This window comes from Taudactylus pleione, unplaced genomic scaffold (genome assembly GCF_031769625.1).
Source record: "Taudactylus pleione unplaced genomic scaffold, aTauple2 ptg000015l, whole genome shotgun sequence".
NCBI lineage: Eukaryota > Metazoa > Chordata > Amphibia > Anura > Myobatrachidae > Taudactylus > Taudactylus pleione.
In genome coordinates this window covers 4,891,140-4,906,029 of record NW_028284417.1, presented here as the reverse complement: position 1 = coordinate 4,906,029, position 14,890 = coordinate 4,891,140, and the positions used below count along the sequence as shown (strand labels likewise).

The 14,890-nt window shown below is 45.1% G+C and overlaps 1 protein-coding gene across 2 annotated transcripts in view; it reads right to left on the bottom strand.

Annotated features, from left to right (window-relative positions):
• Positions 1–14,890, bottom strand: part of KCNQ5 (potassium voltage-gated channel subfamily Q member 5) — a 791,832-nt gene that overhangs the window by 512,309 nt on the left and 264,633 nt on the right. The gene's annotated exons all lie outside the window — the stretch shown is intronic.

Genomic DNA, 14,890 nt, shown 5'->3' with positions numbered 1-14,890 from the left:
AGTGGAATGTTATGCAATGGCCAAGTTAATCCCCTGACCTGAATCCGATTGAGCATGCATTTCACTTGATGAAGACAAAACTGAAGGGAAAATGCCCCCAGAACAAGCAGGAACTGAAGACATTTGCAGTAGAGGCCTGGCAGAGCATCACCAGGGATACTGTAGATTGGATTCCTCCTAAACCAGGGATGGATAGGCTTTCATCTTTAAAAAAACGAGAGAGCTTTTGGATTCACACACTGGATACAGTGACTCCTAGAGGTTTAAATGAGAATAACCCTCTAGGCATTTTTCTCTAAAAAATCCCCCAAAAATATTAAAAAATATATATATAATTTTTTGGGCTTTAGGCAGATGTACTATATCTCTGATAAGTTAATCCTTTGGATATTCATATGTATGTGGAATATCACTCTACGCTTTTCACATGTACTTTCTTCTATGTGTACAGTATCTTTATATGTATTGATGTTGTCTCTATATTATTCATGTTTGCTGGTTATGTATGTTAGTTATAGTAGGCTCCATGAAAAATACTTACACATATACCATTAATCGCATATGTAGTATCATCTTATTAGCACAATACGCGATTTACCCCATTTTTGACTACCTGCGGCCACCGTATGCTTGCGTGTCAGGCTGACACGCGGAAGTGACCGCTTAGTGATTCTGACTTCCGGCTAAAGCGCTTTTTAGGCGCGTGGCGCCAGACAGCTGATATACTGCTGACGCCGGCGGCACACGCGACGAAGTCCAATTACGTGACGAAACGCGTTTGGGGATTTGGAGAAGCATTACCTGTGATTGTCTGCTTATCCAGTCGGTGTGAAGGAGAAGGTGCAGTTCCCGTCTGTTAGCCGCGACGCTCAGCTGGAGCCGATGCTGTACAGCTCCGGGGATCTGTGAGAGCCTTATTTGATATGCTCGTGTAAATTGAATACATTGTGAGTGTTCTCTGTGACTTTTAATAAATTATTTGCTTAAATGTGGTTCATGATGGTGCGCTCCCTGTTTCTTGTTTCTATTTAGATAAACGGCTCAGGAGGTGAGCCAAAGGAGGTGAGCTGCACCGATCCATATTAACTTTTTGGTATAAATCATTGGCTGGACAATACAACTGAAAAAGGAAACTACAAGGAGTATTTGCACAACAGACTGTGTTTCCATGTATATATATATATATATATATATACACACACCCCAACAATGATCCTGCACTCAATGTAGTAAAGTTATGTGCTCCGGTGCCTTCCTGTAAGAAGAGAACGCATCCCCACCATACAGATCACACAGCAGGCGGCACTCGGAGTCTTGTGAAAATACCAAGTTTATTCAGTCATCGACATTTCAGGGTAACACACCTCTTCCTCAAGATGCAGCATATATATAAACTGTGTGTGTGTGTATTAGGGATGAGCGGGTTCGGTTCCCTGAGAACCGAACCCACCCGAACTTCGGGGATCCGGGGCGATCCGAGCCCAAGCTCGGATCTCCCTGTCTGCCCCGGATCCCTCTCCCGAGGCAAAACCTCGAGATCTGCTGTCGGATCTCGAGGTTTTGCCTCGAGCGGCCATTTAAAAAAAAATGCCTTTGCCTTTAATGGGCAAAGTGCTGATTGGCTGACAGAGCCGTCTGTCACGGCTCTCAGCCAATCAGCATTATGGTGCTCATTTGCATGTAGCACGGACTCGTGAGATCCGTGCTACATGCATCTGTGTGATTGACAGTGACACAGAGCACAGATGGGTCAGTGAGACCCGTCTGTGCTGCTGTGTATTTCAATGACACAGATGCACGCACGGACCAGGAGATCCGTGCTACTTGCATCTGTGTCATTGACACAGAGCACTAACGGGTCCGTGAGACCCGTCTGTGCTGCTGTGGTAAATAAAAAAAAAAAAACCTGTGTAAAAAGAGAAAAAAATGGCGTCCTCCCCCCCCAAAAAAGAGCAACCAGCCCCGGGCATTAGTGACCCAGTGCTGGGTGTGCTTAAATACAGGGGACAAACGACATAGGGGTCCCCTGTACTTAAACACAACCAGCACCGGGCTAGTCAGAACCAGAGCTGGTTGCCAAAATACGGGGGACAAACGACGTAGGGGTCCCCCGTATTCTGCGCAACCAGCTCTGGGCTCTGATCCGGTCCTGGTTCTGGAAATACAGGGGAAAAAAATGAGTAGGGTTCCCCTGTATGTTCCAGAACCAGCACTGGACTTTTTCTAGCGGGGGGCTGATGCCACAGCCAGGGGAGCCCTTTCACCGGGCCCCCCAGCCGCAGCATCAGCCCTGACCGCTAGTCAGCCCTGACCGCTAGTCAGCCCAGGCCGGGGATCCCTGGAGAGCTGGGGACCCCCCCAATAAAGGGGTCACCCTCTCCAGGGCACCCCAGGCCCAGGCTGATAGCCCGGGGCTATCCCCGCCACCCCTGGTGGCGGTGGGTGGCGGGTTGATTGTGTGGTGTGGTGTAAATAAAGAATATCAAACATTGTCTTTACAAGTAGAACTGCAAGTCCCAGCAAGCCTGCCCCGCATGCTGGTACTTGGAGAACCACAAGTACCAGCATGCAGGGCATTAAGGGCCCACTAGTACCTGTAGTTCACCTGTAAAAAAATGTTTAAAAAAAACACAGGACACACACACCGTGACAGTATAAGTTTATTAAACATACATACACACACACACACACACACACATGTACACATACTCACCTATGTAACCCTGTAGCATCGGTCCACTTGTCCGGTAAAGTATCCATAGGGGACCTGTGAAAAAAAACATACTCACCATCTCCTATGCGAGGTTCTGTCCTCTTCGTTCCAAAGTAGGCATCCCCGGACTTGGCAAAAAAAAAAAAACGAAAACGCGATCCACGAACTTAGTACCGTTCTATAGAACGGTACTTCCCGAATGAGAGCTTAGCGGCGGGGTATCACCATGGAAACCCCGCTGCTAAGCGTTCATTGGCTGAGAGAGGCCATCTCCCGTCTCTCTCAGCCAATGAACGGCTCCCTCCATTGTAGTCAATGCTGGGAGCCGCAAGGTTATTAAAGTTTACCCTGCGGTTCCCACCATTGACTACAATGGAGGGAGCCGTTCATTGGCTGAGAGACGGGAGATGACCTCTCTCAGCCAATGAACGCTTAGCAGCGGGGTTTCCATGGTGATACCCCGCCGCTAAGCTCTCATTCGGGAAGTACCGTTCTATAGAACGGTACTAAGTTCGTGGATCGCGTTTTCGTTTTTTTTTTTTTGCCAAGTCCGGGGATGCCTACTTTGGAACGAAGAGGACAGAACCTCGCATAGGAGATGGTGAGTATGTTTTTTTTCACAGGTCCCCTAGGGATACTTTACCGGACAAGTGGACCGATGCTACAGGTTACATAGGTGAGTATGTGTACATGTGTGTGTGTGTATGTATGTTTAATAAACTTATACTGTCACGGTGTGTGTGTCCTGTGTTTTTTTAAACATTTTTTTTACAGGTGAACTACAGGTACTAGTGGGCCCTTAATGCCCTGCATGCTGGTACTTGTGGTTCTCCAAGTACCAGCATGCGGGGCAGGCTAGCTGGGACTTGCAGTTCTACTTGTAAAGACAATGTTTGATATTCTTTATTTACACCACACCACACAATCAACCCGCCACCCACCGCCACCAGGGGTGGCGGGGATAGCCCCGGGCTATCAGCCTGGGCCTGGGGTGCCCTGGAGAGGGTGACCCCTTTATTGGGGGGGTCCCCAGCTCTCCAGGGATCCCCGGCCTGGGCTGACTAGCGGTCAGGGTTGATGCTGCGGCTGGGGGGCCCGGTGAAAGGGCTCCCCTGGCTGTGGCATCAGCCCCCCGCTAGAAAAAGTCCAGTGCTGGTTCTGGAACATACAGGGGAACCCTACTCATTTTTTGTCCCCTATATTTCCAGAACCAGGACCGGATCAGAGCCCAGAGCTGGTTGCGCAGAATACAGGGGACCCCTACGTCGTTTGTCCCCCGTATTTTGGCAACCAGCGCTGGTTCTGACTAGCCCGGTGCTGGTTGTGCTTAAGTACAGGGGACCCCTACGTCGTTTGTCCCCTGTATTTAAGCACACCCAGCACTGGGTTACTAATGCCCGGGGCTGGTTGCTCTTTTTTGGGGGGGTGCACGCCATTTTTTTCTTTTTTTACACAGGTTTTTTTTTTTTTTTTTTACCACAGCAGCACAGACGGGTCTCACGGACCTGTCATTGCTCTGTGCCAATCACACAGATGCATGTAGCACGGATCTCCCGGGTTCGTGCTACATGCAAATGGGCACCATAACGCTGATTGGCTTCCTGTCTGCCACTGCAGTGCCACTCCTAGATGGGCCACGTGTTTGTGCCGCCCCCTTGTGTCGCTTAGCATAGTCATCCAGCTTCCTCGGTACAACCTTTTGGCCTAAAAACAATATTGTGAGGTGTGAGGTGTTCAGAATAGAGTGGAAATGAGTGGAAATTAATGTTATTGGGGTTATTAATAGCGTAGGAACAAAAAAAGGCCCATTTATGTGATTTTAGCGGGTTTTTTTTATTTTTTAAGAAAAAATCCAGATCCAAAACACAAAACCCAGAACCCAAAACACGGAAGGGTGGTTTTGGCAAAACCAATCCAGATCCAAAACACGAAGAAAGATCCAGATCCAAAACCAAAACACAAAACACGAAAAGTGTCCGGTGCACACCCCTAGTGTGTATATATATATATATATATATATTGAATATTATATTCACACATACATACACATGTCCAAGGTCCGGCACTCCAAATCACGATGTAACCTTGGCCGGTGCCCTCACAGCAAAACCAAAACAGGCAGTAGAGTAAGGTGCGGCACTTGGCCAATAACAGGCATAGACAAGCGGATATAATCAAGTTTCAGTGTTAGTTACGCTATTGTCAGGATATATATGTGTGGGTGTGTAATAAAAAAAAAAAAAAAATATATATATATATATATATATATACACTGTGTGTGTACACACTGTGTATATACATATATAGTACATATGTATTTATATATTTATTAAGTATTATTTATGTTTTTACGTTCTGCACCTTTTATTTTGTTCAAGGTTAATTATTTGAAAACTAGCAATTTTCAGGAATGTTTCTGTTAAAGCACATTATTAATAAAAAATGTTGCATTTTATTAATAAACCATAGTTTGTGTTTTTTTTTTATTTTTTTATAGAACAGTTAGGGCCATATTCAATTAGATCCGAAAAGTCTGTTATCTGCATTTTCACTTATCCCCATATTCATTTTCAAAGACTTTTCGCAGGTGTGAAAAATCTTTGTCAAAAAACGGGGATGAGTTTTCACCACATTGTAGGTGTCGAAAAAAAATGCAGAATTGGGGATTAGGGGTGCAAACTTTAAAAAAGTAGTCTGCATCCTTTGGAATGTCCCCTAAAAATAATCTGTGTCAAAAATGTTTTAAAAAGTAGCCTAGGACACCCCAAAAAAAGGTTTTTAGTTTTGGGGGTGGAAAATAAAAAAAGATGGGGAACAAAGTTAAAAACTAGCGAAATAGAGTCAGGGGGGGACCCCAAGTATGCGGCAGGTGTTTTCTAGAATGCGGCTGGTTGTGGCAGGTGGATTTTTGAAGAATTTTAAAAACAAACTATAGGGACTTAAAAATATGCTGGCACCCATTTTTATGTACCCCAAATTTGATGGGACAAGTTATTTTTCCCAAAATATTATGGAAAATGCTATTCTTCACCACTTGTTTAAAGGCGCATTAAAACACCTGCCGCGATCATTTAAAAACCCGAATTACCTTTAGCAGGCCAATTCGGGAGTACCCATAGTGATCCCCCATGTCAGAGCATCGTTTGGGGGGTGGAGGGATGATTTTCTGAAAATTGCCTAGACTTTTTGATACTTACCTTTCAGCCGGGTCCCGTTTTCAACGATTCCTAATTGGATATGGGGATAAGCGTGCACGCGCCCGATACTTTATCCCACTAAAAACGGCGATGATGGTGAAAAGTCCAGACTTCGACTTTTCACCTCAAATTGGATATGGCCCTTAGTGTATACTTCATAATCAAAGAGGGGAGGGAGATGAAGATAGTTCAATGTAGGTAGATAGCTATGCTCCATGGTGCTAGCCACACACCACGATTGACCACAACCCCACATCACTGGTCACACCACCATATCAGAGGTCACACCCCCTGCGACTGTACACAATAGGCCCTTCATAGATTTCAGCTCCAGGCCCATGAGGACCTTAATCTGGCACTGGATGTATGAGACCTTACCTCCCCAGACCACTTTGCTTGTACACCACATTGTGAAAGGGGATGTGTTCCAGACTATGTTTTCTTGAAAACAGTGGAATAACATCTTTTTTAGTTGTTGTTTGGTGTAGTAAAAGGGATTCAGTCAGGTTCCATAATTTGGAAGGTGAGGGATCTTCCGGTTAAGATTAATGTGTGCATTGTCTGACCATAAGATGTTGTGTATTTTAAAGTTGGTTTGATTACGTGCTGCAGCCATTTATCTACCAGGGAATAGTTAAGGTGGACTCGTGAGAAGTAGTAGTAGCTGTCACTGGGATGGAGCATGCCATCTGTCATAAAGACCGGGTTGGCTAGTAGTAAATTAAAGTTACCTGCTAGTTAGTAGTCATCAATGTTTGGACACTGGATTATGGAGGAGAGGTTCTGGGTAGAGGTTGTCCCCACTGATGTTGAGAGCTCCCTGCTTGTGCAAGTTGATTATATTAAGGACAGAGGTGTAACTAAACTTAGGAAGGCCCCATAGCAAAATTTTCATGAGCCCCCCTAGGTCCCCACCCCTCCCCTCAGTCCACGGCCCCCCTCTGCACTCACCCCCGTACCCTCCTCACTCCCCACTCCTCGACTTACCAACTCCGTGGACGCGCTGTGCAGGGCAGGCACACCTTCTCTCCTGGTCGGCTCCATCTCTCCTCACTGACTGATGCTGGGAGGAGGTGGCCACACTTCCTCCCAGTATCAGTCAATTAGGAGAGCTGGAGGCACCAATTAGCATTAGCTATATGCACTGACTCTCTACATTTTACTTAAGTTACTTTATTTTTTTTTATTTTTTATAATATTATTTATTCAATAGATTAAAAAATACAATGGAGCCTACACAGAGGTTTTAAAACACAATGTGCATGGAATAATGCCGCTACTTTGTGTGCTTTGTTGATCCATATGCAATATATACTTTTGGGGAATGTGTATCTGAGAACCCCTGAGTGTATAAAAACTGGGAAATTACTTAGCTGAAAATTGAGTAGTGGATTTCTTCTAGTGTGACTTTTGATGTTTTGAGTCTTACAGGAGGAGGAATTATATATATTCTTACACAGACAAGTACATCTTTGGCCAAACATGTACTAAGAAACATTAATTAAAAAAACATGTTAATTGTTGGAATTTATTATAAACATTTTGATCATTAGAATTCTTAGTGCTGATAGCATGCACCTGCATCTCCCCCCTTTATTTCTGGTGTAGAACCAAAGGTCTCAGCATGATAGCACCTATTATTATATTTAAGTTTAGGATGTGCAGCCTTGCCCCTCCTTTTTTCCTCTGTGTATGTGTGTATTTAAGGTACATTTGAAGGTGAGACCCCTTCTCTTGGACTAGCACTCCTCCTACCTGCCCCAGGTGATTTTAATTGGTATGGGTCCTTTACATTGCAGTATACACATTTGACGGACTCTATTAAAGGTAATTCCTAGATAAATGTATTTAATGTGTCAGTATTAGGAATGTTAAGGGCCCACCTTATGAGGTTCACTGTGACATGGTAGGTGGGCAAATATCTTTGGCCATACATGTACTAAGAAAACTTACCGTATATACTCAAGTATAAGCCGAGTTTTTCAGCACATTTTTTGTGCTGAAAAGCCCCCCCTCGGCTTATACTCGAGTGATGCTCCAGGACCAGGGTCGGTTCTCCCGTTACGCAGCTGAGTAGGGCGCCACATATTGGAGGGCGCCTCACTCAGCTGCGTACCATGCGGGCCGTGATGCAGACTGTGTCTCTGTGACACAGCTGCACCGCGTGTGTTGCGCTGACCAGACGGAGTTCGGTCAGCACTACACAGTGCCAAACACACAGCCGCCGGCAACGGCAGCTGTGTGTTTGTTGTAATTAGCAGCCGATGAGAGTCTGTCAGACTCTCATCGGCTGCTGCTGCTCCCACTGCGGGAGCCATCTTCCGGCTCCTGCAGTTGGTAATGGTAGAGACGTCATGATGTCATGATGTCTCTCCCATAATGCAAAGCAGCTGGACGAGCCGGTAGCAGCGTCGGGACCAGGAGCGGGGTTTCAGGTAAGTGTTTTTTTTTTATTAGGTCTCTCTCTACTGGGGGGGCTACTACTGGGGGCACTACCAGGGGGGGATTACTACTGGGGGATGTACGTTTTATTCCTGTGGAGGCCAACGTAGTGTGTTTTATTCCTGTGGAGGCCAATGTATGTGCGTTTTATTCCCATGGAGGCCAATGTAGTGTGTTTTATTCCCCTGGAGGCCAATGTTGTGTGTTTTATTCCCGTGGAGGCCAATGTAGTGTGTTTTATTCCCCTGGAGTCCAATGTTGTGTGTTTTATTCCCATGGAGGCCAATGTACTGTGTTTTATTCCTGTGGAGGCTAATGTAGTGTGTTTTATTCCAGTGGAGGCCAATGTAGTGTGTTTTATTCCTGTGGAGGCCAATGTATGTGCGTTTCATTCCCGTGGAGGCCAATGTAGTATGTTTTATTCCTGTGGAGGCCAATGTATGTGCGTTTTATTCACGTGGAGGCCAATGTAGTGTTTTTTATTCCCCTGGAGGCCAATGTTGTGTGTTTTATTCCCGTGGAGGCCAATGTAGTGTGTTTTATTCCTGTGGAGGCTAATGTAGTGTGTTTTATTCCCCTGGAGGCCAATGTTGTGTGTTTTATTCCCGTGGAGGCCAATGTAGTGTGTTTTATTCCCCTGGAGGCCAATGTTGTGTGTTTTATTCCCGTGGAGGCCAATGTAGTGTGTTTTATTCCCCTGGAGGCCAATGTAGTGTGTTTTATTATGTGGGAGCCAATATGTATGTTTTTTCATAGGTCGTGTACGCCGTACCGCCGGATGGTGTGCCTTGGCAATTTTAAAATCTTGCGTAGTGTGCCTCGGGTTGAAAAAGATTGAAAATCACTGGTTTACAGTTTCTAAAGAAGAAGAAGAAGAATTAGTGGCCATGCCATTTCTGTAGAAATTGTCTTCTAAAAGCCATAAAAAACAAGTTAAATAAAATATTAACATTGTTGCGGATATATTTCAGAGCTCACAGAGGTGTAGTTCAAGGATTTAACTGGTAATTTGGTGATATAGTTCTTTCTATAGCAGTTTTGATTGCAATCTTTATTCTGCTAACTATGAGATATTTTAAGAGAGGTGACAGGCAGCGCTTATATCTGTTTCTTACCCTGGCTATGCTCTTTGCTAATGGTCAGGGATGGGGTTGCATGGAACATTTGCATGCATACTGATAATGTATTTGAAATTTGATAATACAATTTTTTTTGCTTCTTTAAACCTATATATTTTAATAATCAAAATCACAACATAATAATGTCTATCATGGTTCAAAAACTGTACAGTTTTTTTCTTCCTATAAATGTGAAGACCTCCTTACTATTAAACCCAAATGATGGAGTATGTCTGTAAATGAAAGGAAAGCTCTTCAGGATCTTAGTTCCTATGAAGTCATCGTAATAAGATAGGTTGACAAAGGGGTTTTTATAGTGGTCCAAAATTACATGATTATAATGCAGAAACAGAAAAACAGCTAAGTGACAGTAACATCTACAGACGTCTTCCTGCTGCTCCAACGCTGACATTCAAAAAGGAATTGGATACTGTGGGCCTGATTCAGAGCCGGACGCTCCGACAGAGCTTGCTCTGAATCAAGGCTGGGCTTTTTTTTTTCAGAACGGCCTCCTGGCCGCTCACATAGCTGTGGGTGACCACCCACAGCTATAGCGAGCGGCCATGATGATGGTCACTATAGTCAAGACCATCGCAACCATCGGGCTTGCGACGAGACCCTTGTGGTAGGGTCTCGTTGCCGCAAGCCCCAGAGAGCTTTCGGCTCTAACAGAGCCAAAAGCTCTCTACTGACATCAATTGTGATGTCAGTGGGGCCGGCCCCAGACGGTAGGCATTCCCATGGGAACGTCTCCGTCTGGGCAGCCATGCCCCCGGCCCGCCCACCAAAGGGGGTGTGCTGTCACTCAACATCGACAGCACGCCCCCTTTGGTACGAGACCCGGAGCGACGGATTGCCCGTCGCTATCTGGGTCTCGCGCATGCGTACGGTGGAGCCGGCTCTGTCGTGCGCATGCGCTCTGGCCTACCATCGACCCGGTTGCAAACACACAGCGCTTGCGACCGGGTCTGAATCAGACCCAGTATTACTAACTGCCTGCTCACAAGATATACAGTAATATCAGAGACCATAAGAAAATCTTTAGAGGTCATTCATCTAAAACCTTTGCTGTACACAGTTCCAAAAATTCACAAGCATCCTAAGTTCCCCCTGGGATGTCCCATAATCTCATCAAGGGGGGGTCACTTTGCCAACCTATTTCAGCTTTATTGGACATATATTTATATAACCTTGTGTCCAAACCAAAGCAACATTTCAAACTCCTATTAACCAGCAATGTACATTATAAAGGACCTGACCTCAATCTATTTCTTACCTTATTTGAACTAGTGCTTACAAGAAATTATTTCTATCATGATGGTAATTATAACCTACAATTATACAGATGCGCGATGGGGTCCAATGTGGCCCCATTGTATGCAAACGCATTCATGTTTTTCATTGAACAGGAAGGGCCAAATTCAATAGGTCATCTGTTTTGGGAGCAGTACAAACTCGTACTTTCTCGCACTTTTAAAAAGTGAGAGTTTGTCCAGCAACTCGCAAATTTAATAGCCTGCGAACTTTTCAGCTCGAGGCTACTACATATGCGATTTTAGTTGAGTTTTGGACTATGTAAACTGACACCTTTTAATGCGACAAGCATTAAAAGGTGTGAGTTATACAGAAACCATCACAGATCAGTGAGATCCGTGACAGCTTCTGTGTGTGTTTAAAAAAAAAAAAAAAGACATGCAGCCCCCCATCAAAAGCATAACCAGCCCTGGGCTTTATAAAGCCTGTCCTGATTCTTAAAATACAGGGTCCAAAACATGCATGTTTCTGTGCGTACATATGAAAATATATATTTATTGTTTTTAAAAAATGACATGCAGCCCCTCCCCAAAAGCATAACCAGCTCTGGGCTTTCTAAAGCCTGTCCTGATTCTAAAAATACAGGGTCCAAAATGTGTATGGGCCCCAGTATATTAAGAACCAGCACAGGGCTTTGCTGAGCCGGCCCTGGGTGTGGAAAAACAGGGGACAAAATTAGTTCCCTGTAATCTCCATAACCAGCACTGGACTCTGGATGCGATTTTGATCATGGGGATTTTTAGTAACTCTGAAAAAATGCGAGTTCAAATGAACTGACACCCTATTACATTGGAGAGTTGTGAAAAAGTGCGAGTATAGCACAAAACTCGCAATTTTCCAAAATAGACAACCTATTGAATTTGGCCCTATGTCTTTTTCAACAACCAAGGGATTGCTAAAAAAATCATAACCTTTTTTCGTTACATTGACAAACTATTCATAGCGTGGGGAGACGCAGAAGCGTCATTTAGAAACTAATTGATAATCATAATCTTACTAACACCCAGTAAAATTCACCTACTTGATTAACAATAGTAGTTTTAATTGTTTGGATGTCATTATTACAAAAGTGGGCAGACACCTTCATACTACACTATATGCTAAACCAACAGATAGGAATAACCTTATTTTAGCTAGTAGTGCACATCTTAAACCACTTACAGATGCCCTTCCATATTCCCAATTCTTAAGGGCATTACGTATCTCTAGCAGTAGAGAAGAGGCAATGAGACAGATTGATATTATGTATGAGAAATTCCTACATAGAGGCAGGGGCAGAACTATGGGAGACAATGGAGGCGCCGGCTGCCGAGTGCCAGCACTGAAGGGGCACCTCCTCCGTCTCCCAGAATATATTCACCCCACTTAGGTCTTTAAATATGTACCCGGAGTGTACCATCATGGCTGCTCAATACATGGCACCTCATCCCGGCACCTGACAAGCTACCATAACCATATACTAGAGGAGAGCTCTGTGTCAGACCATCAGTTGCCACTTCCAACTATTTATATAGCCTGTCCCTGCTCATTGGTGTCGCTGCTCTGCAGCAGCTTCTTATGCCAGTGAGACACGTCCACAAAAGGGTGTTTTGGCCTAATAAAAACAGTCACATACTCGGGGGTGGAGGGGTGGGCACCAATGATAACTTGCCTCTGAGCATCTGGGATAGGAAGCACTTTCTACCATCCATACAAGGACACAAAATTCAGAATTCACCACCATCTGACTTGCAGTAGCAAGTATTTGTTATACATCACCTCATGTCCATGTACCCCACTGTACATCGGAAAAACGAAATGTCAGTTCAAGGAAAGAATAACCCAACATTGGTCAGCTATCAGGGCTGCTCTTTTGAAGGGTACAAGTGACCAACCAGTGGTGAGGCATTTTGCCACAGCCAAGCACAACTTATCCACCTTGAGATACCGCATCATAGACCATGTCCCCCCATTGATAAGAGGGTGTGACAGATCTAATGCTGGGTACACACTGGCCGATATATTGGCCGATCAATTGATCGGCCAATATATCGTGCCCCCGTCGGTCAGTGTGTACAGATGATAAGTCTGTGAACAACGTCGTTCACAGACATATCGCATTGGCTGTGCTGCAGACATATCTGTCCATCGGCAAGTGTGTACGGGTGATCAGCTGATCACCCATACACCGGGGTGCAGAGGGGGGGGGGAGCCGCGAGCGGGTACTACTTACCCGGGTCCAGCACAGCTCCTCATCCACAGCAGCCCAGCACAAGTGCCTATGCCAAAGGGGGGAGCAATCACGCTGATCATGTCCCCCATTGGCTATGCGCCGGGCTGAGGGGCACACAGCGCCCCCCTCCCCGTCACGTTGCAGATGTGGAGTTTTTACCGAAGGGAGCGTTGCCACACCTTCCGCAATTAGGCCAAGCCCCCTACCCGCCAAGTGAATATTATTACCCATTTCAAATATTACACTATGCCTATTTAAGCTGCAGCTATTTGAGACAGCATTTATATAATAAATTAATGGTACAGCAGGCTTCCATATTCTCCTTAGCCACAACCATATGTACTTTATATAACATTAATGCCCATGTGTTGTTTCGATTTTATGTGATCAGGTCCTGCTCATTGCTAATTAGTAGTATGAAAATTGTATACCACTTATTATACTCACGTCTCACTATTATGCCTAGATCTGCTGGCGCTTAAAAATATCACTAGAATATTTGATTGATGACACTTTGTAATACAGTATATTGCAAATGTAACACGCCAATTGTTTTTGGTTGCCTAGCTATGAGAGTGCTGACGTCACTTCCTATGTGACAAGCTGAGTTCACCGTACATGGGGAAGCTGCGTCCGGCAATGAGGGTGAAGGGGATATTTATTCTGGTGAGCAATGCACTTTATTTTATACTGTACTGCTTGAAAAAGCGCATTAAACCGTTGAAAAGTTATTTACCTTATTTTGGTCTAAATAGTTTTATATCTGGAGAGCACCAACATCTCTACTTAATGCTTCTTTAAACCTATATATCAAAATCACACCATAATAATGTATATCATGGTTCAAAGACTGTGCTATTTTGTTCTTCCTATAAATGTGTTTTTCTGTCTCCTGTCTGTTGCTATTCTTGCAGCACTCAGCTTAATCAGGAAGGATTATCTGTCCTTTGATTGAGAATGCCAATCTTCAACAATAAAACTCTTTAACAGGAAAGATTTTCCACTCTTGTAAAAAAAAAAATAATAATAAATAAGATACATAAAAAAACACTGTTTTGGACCTGAAAGATGCTGCCTCCTTGTGTCCATTTAAGTATGTCTTCTATAACATAAAGATGTATCCTGCCTTAAACTAAAAGTAAAATAAGATGCAAGGAATGATGCATGTACTACCAAGAGATAAGCGCTTACAGGTTTTTTTGCACTTCAAAATCTTAAGGCCCCCATACACGGCACGATATACATGCCGATCCGACGGATCGGCACGATATAGGTGTTATATCGTGCCGTGTATGGGCACGATATCGTAAATGATATCGTGCTGCACGCTCCCATGGGGTCGTACATCGCATCCCTAGATCTTCCTGCAGAACCATCTGATCTGGGATGCGATGTATGATCCCATTCAAATGGAGGAGGGGGGAGCTGGCATATCGTGCGCTCAGCGGGGACCGCACGATTGCCAGCGGTAACAGCACGATCCGTCTGCCGACGTATCGGCAGTCACCCTACACCAGGGGTAGGGAACCTCCGGCCCGCGGGCCGTATACGGCCCACAAGGTGAAATCATCTGGCACGGCCGGCTGTCAACGGCAGCAGCAGAATCAGTGTAGCGTAGGGGCTGTCAGCGGCGGTAGGTAGCGCAGCGGGAGAGCGGGGATGTCAGGATTGTCATCGGTGGCAGGTAGCGCAGCGGGGGAGAGGGGATGTCAGGATTGTCATCGGTGGCTGGTAGCACAGCGGGGGGAGGGTGTGTGTGTCAGGACTGTCATCGACTATCAGCGGTGTAGGTAGGCGCAGCGGTGGAGGGTGTCAGGGCTGTCATCGGGCAGATTAGTGCAGGGGCTCTCTCCCTACCAGCGGCGCCAGGTAGCGCAGGGGGGGATCAGGGTGT